Source organism: Myotis myotis, unplaced genomic scaffold (genome assembly GCF_014108235.1).
Source record: "Myotis myotis isolate mMyoMyo1 unplaced genomic scaffold, mMyoMyo1.p scaffold_m19_p_2, whole genome shotgun sequence".
Lineage (NCBI taxonomy): Eukaryota > Metazoa > Chordata > Mammalia > Chiroptera > Vespertilionidae > Myotis > Myotis myotis.
In genome coordinates, this window is record NW_023416324.1 from 83,429,704 (window position 1) to 83,434,768 (window position 5,065).

General features: G+C 37.7%; 1 non-coding gene across 1 annotated transcript; it reads left to right on the plus strand.

The window, feature by feature from the left end:
* Nucleotides 1–297: 297 nt before the first annotated feature.
* Nucleotides 298–429, plus strand: LOC118678005. The gene has a single exon (XR_004974698.1). It is a non-coding gene; the product is annotated as a small nucleolar RNA SNORA51 (small nucleolar RNA).
* The last annotated feature ends 4,636 nt before the right edge of the window (nucleotides 430–5,065 follow it).

Here is a 5,065-nt window from a genome sequence, read left to right on the forward strand (position 1 = left end):
ATGATTTTTAGTTTTGTCGTTGCTCATTGTGAGTGGGTTCCCCTCCCCCACAAATGTGGTGTTTCACCCCCAAGCATACTTAGCTTGTTAAGAAGGCACACGTTAACCTGATAATTTTACCAAGCAGGAAAAGATGGGGACTTTTTTATTTTTTATTTTTCATTTTGGAAGCTTTTGAGATCATTGTAATTTCCCATTGGATCTGTTTTATTACTTAGAAAATCAGATAAAAAGGGAAACAAGTGGAAAAGCAACACCAGGAAAGGACACAGAACAGGAATCCAAAGATCTTACTCAGGCCTCCTGGTGCTTACCACAGGCTGTGTTCTTACACTGACTGTACAGAAACAGGAGGCAGAGTAAACTTACCCCATATACACCTCAGCTCAGGCTCTTTGCCTGGTCTGTATTGTGAATGGGGAGACATTGAAAAACAAAAAAATCTTACCCAAATCCTGGATTTACCTTCTTTAGCATTGATTTTCACTGGTCTGCCAAGCTCTGAGTGTCCTAATTTTCTTTTCTTGGTCATCTAATTTATTCTCTATTGGGTTAAAAACAATGCCTGTTGAATGTTTTATTATGTGCCAGACACCATATTAAGAGCTGGGAAATGAGCACCCCAAAGAGACTACAGAGAACATTCAAGTAGTGTGGTCTTACCACCAATTTCTCACCTAAATATCACTGTTTTCAGATTCTTAACTAGAACTGTCAATTTACATCTCTGAATTGTGGTTTTGTAGGTTGTGAAGCCTTTATTTGTCCAGGATATGGTTTGTGGCAAGGAGTCTGGTTTAGTTGTTCTTCTAAGTCAGGTAATTCTCAGCCCCATTTCTCCTCTGTGAATATGGAGCTTTTCCATTTAACCTTCTCTGATTCCCTAACCTCCATGAGTTTCAGAGATAATCAGGATACATGGCATTCTCCAAGCCATTGATTCCCATGCTTTAATGCACCTAAGAATCTCCCAGAATCTAAGTCAGTAGTCTGAGGCCGGACACAGGACCCTACATTTCTAATAAGCTCCCAGATGAGAGCTGTGCAGCTCTTCACAAACCACATGTTAAATAGCAAGGGGCTAAGTCAGTCTAGAACAGTGATGGCGAACCTATGACACGTGTGTCAGAAGTGACACGCGAACTCATTTTTTTGGTTGATTTTTCTTTGTTAAATGGCATTAAATATATAAAATGAATATTAAAAATATAAGTCTTTGTTTTACTATGGTTGCAAATATAAAAAAAAAATTTCTATATGTGACACGGCACCAGAGTTAAGTTAGGGATTTTCAAAATGCTGACACGCCGAGCTCAAAAGGTTCGCCATCACTGGCCTAGAAAAAGACTGAGCAGGAGGTATTCCCCAAGCAGCAGCCTACTAGGGCAACCTTGCCACAGCTGGTCAAATTTATGTAATTGAGCAGCAACATGTCAAAAATCTAATTAGTTCTTGTCATTCAACTTGCCCTGGAGCATTTTCCCCCTCCCAGGCAAAATGACTCAATACCAAAAGGCTCCTGATGTCTTTTTTTTCTTTTTTTTAATCTGTTTTTGTTTATTTCATTGGAGAAGGGAGAGGAAAAGAGAGATAGAAACATCAAGATGCACGCCCCCTACTGGGAATCGAGCCCCCAACCCAGGCATGTGTCCTGACCGCATGCCCTGACTGGAATTTAACCATGACCTCTTGGTTCATAGGTTCAATCACTGAGCCACACCTGGCCGGGTGGTTCCTGCTGTCTTACCTCTCAAAGTAGGTAATCAAAATTGAGGTTTTCAGCAATCATCAGGAAAACCTCCAAACACCCACATTTGCCATAAAAGCAAGAGTAGAGAAATGAAAGGGACAAATGAAAACGTATCCTTTGCCTTTACCATTTCCCAAATTTTAGCTTTTTAATTCTCCACAAACTTTAGTTCAATTCATAACATGCTTATGGTTAATAATTTGATGAGAACTAAAAAAATAAAGAATAGAGTAAAAATTACCTAAAATACTAACATTCAGATTTAACCACTATAAATATCTTGAAAAACATACTTCTAAGTTGGTCTCACCACACACACACACACACCACATTTAATGTTACATAATTACATGCAGTTTTCATGTTGTAAGGTAAATTGACTGTTTTTACAAAAGTTAAATTTACCTATTGATAAGTCTTAATCAGCACTGGTACTTTATGTATTATTTTTATTGAATAAATTGTACGTGTAATATTGTGCAAGTTTAAGGTGTACAATATGCTACTTTGATACATTTATATATTGTAATGATTGTTGACATAGTGATATTAATCGCATTGTATAGTTATAGTATAATATTATTGTCTTTTTTTCTTTTTAAATATGTTTTATTGATTCCAGCAAGTGAATAAGGGAGAGGGAGAAACATGGATGAGAAGAGAAACATCGATTGATAGATTGCCTACTGTAAGCCCCACACTGTGCATCTGGAATCGAGTAGCAACTCAGCATGTGCCCTGACTGGGAATTGAACCAGTGACCTCCTGGTACATGGGATGATGATCAGCCAACTGAACCATTCTGTCCAGGATTCTATATTTCTTACATTATGCATTATATCTCAATAGCTTATTTAATACTCATAATAATTTTGTACCCTGATGCACCATCACTCTGTACACTCACCCCAACGCCTGGGAACCAACATTTTACTCTGTTTTTAAAGGTCTCATTTTTTAGATTCTGTATATCAGTGATATACAGTACTTGTCTTTCTCTGTTTGATTTATCTCACTTAGCATCATGCGCTCAAGGTTCAGCCATGTTGTCACTAATGGGAAGATATCTTACTCATGGCTGAATAATATTCAATTGTGTATATGCACCATATCCATTTTTATCTATTCATCCCTTGATTGGCATTTGTGTCTTTTTCTTATTTTGACTATTATGAATAATGCTGCTATAAACATCGGAGTGCATATACAGTATTCCATCAACATCCTTTCCTTTGGGTAAATACCCAGAAGTGGAATTGCTTGATCATATGGTAGATCTATTTTTAATGTTATGAGGAACCTCTATATTGTTTTCCATAGTGGCTAAACCAGTTTACACTCCCAACAAAAATGTGTAAGGCTTCTCTTCATCCCATCCTTGCCTGCACGTATTGTCTCTTGTCTGCTTGATGACAGCCATACTGACAGGCTACTGCAGTACTTCAAATCATTGCTTAAAATTCCATTGGTGCAACAGAAGCATGTTTGATTTTGAAATATCAGAAGACATTTTTAAAGAATATTTTATTAATTTTATATACCTTACTAATGTTATAAGTTCAAACAATATAATTATAAAGCAGAAGCAAAATATCACCTAAAATTTAACTCTCAGAAGTACCTTCTCGCCCTAACCGGTTTGGCTCAGTGGATAGAGCATCGGCCTGCGGACTGAAGGGTCCCAGGTTCGATTCTGGTCAAGGGCATGTACCTTGGTTGCGGGCACATCTCCAGTAGGGGGTGTGCAGGAGGCAGCTGATCAATGTTTCTCTCTCATTGATGTTTCTAACTCTCTACCCCTCTCCCTTCCTCTCTGTAAAAAATCAATAAAATATATTTTTTTTAAAAAGAAGTACCTTCTCTAATGTTAGGAGAGCAGAATTCCTGAAAATTTTTCTGTACACATATACACAGTTAGAAAAATAGCTAGATAAAAAATGAAATTTTATAAAAATGAGATTATACTATACAATTTTGAGTAAAATGTTTCAAATTTAATTATAATTGAACATAACAGAGGGAGAAGAAAACTAAAGTCAAACTTTATAGAATTGTTTCCATACATGAAAAATGTTACTTCCAGCCGTAACCGGTTTGGCTCAGTGAATAGAGCGTCGGCCTGTAGACTGAAAGGTCCCAGGTTCAATTCCGGTCAAGGGCATGTACCTTGGTTGCAGGCACATCCCCAGTGGGGGGTGTACAGGAGGCAGCTGAAGGCAGCTGCCCCTAATTGTTCTTTGACCTTTCCAAACAAGTCTGTGCATGTACAGAACTTCAGGTGTTTACCAAAATCTTCATGCTTAATCTTTAGGTGTCCTTGCTTAAAGGACACTGCAGACACATGAGTCCCCCCAAGATTACTTACCCCACTGATTGTATCTAAAAGATAAACTTTATCTCAAACTGCAGGTCCAATAAAAGCCTGCAGAGGCAGGCAAACTGCCTGGTTGCTTTAGCCAGGCAGTCCCTTAGCCCTCTCTTTCACAGCAATCCTGTGTCAGAGTAATCATTCATCCATCACTCAGGGTCTGCTGGTCAGCCCTGGCAGTTTCACATCTTACATTTAAGTCTTTTATCCATTTTGAATTTATTCTTGTGTATGGTGTAAGTTGGTGGTCTAATTTCATTTTATTTTTGCATGTATTTGTCCAATTTTCCAAACACCATTTATTGAAGAGACTGTCTTGACTCCATTATGTGCTCTTGCCTCCTTTGTCAAATATTAATTGAGCATACTGGCTTGGGTCAATTTCTGGATTCTCTGATCTATTCCATTGGTCTATATGCCTGTTCTTGTGCCAGTACCAGACTGTTTTGATTACAGTGGGTCTGTAATATAACTTGATATCTGGTTGTGATCCCTCCAACTTTCTTCTTCTTTCTCAAGATTGCTGCAGCTATTCAGGGTCTTTTTTATTCCATATAAATTTTTGGAATATTTGTTTGATGTCTGTGAAATAAGCCATTGGTATTTTGATAAGGATTGCATTGAATCTATAGATTGCTTTGGGTAGTATGGCCATTTTAATGATGTTGATTCTCCCAATCCATGAACATGGTATATTCTTCCACTTGTGTATATCTTCCTCTATCTATTTTTTCAATGTCCTGTAGTTTTCCAAGTACAGGTCTTTTACCTCCTTGGTTCAGTGTATTCCTGACCAGTGATACCACTTCTAGGAATAATCCCAAGAATTCATAAACAACCATCAGAAAGAATATATGCACTCCTATGTTCATAGCAGTGCAATTTACAATAGCTAAGATTTGGGAACAGCCTAAGTGCCCATCAGCAGATGAATAGATTAAAAAGCC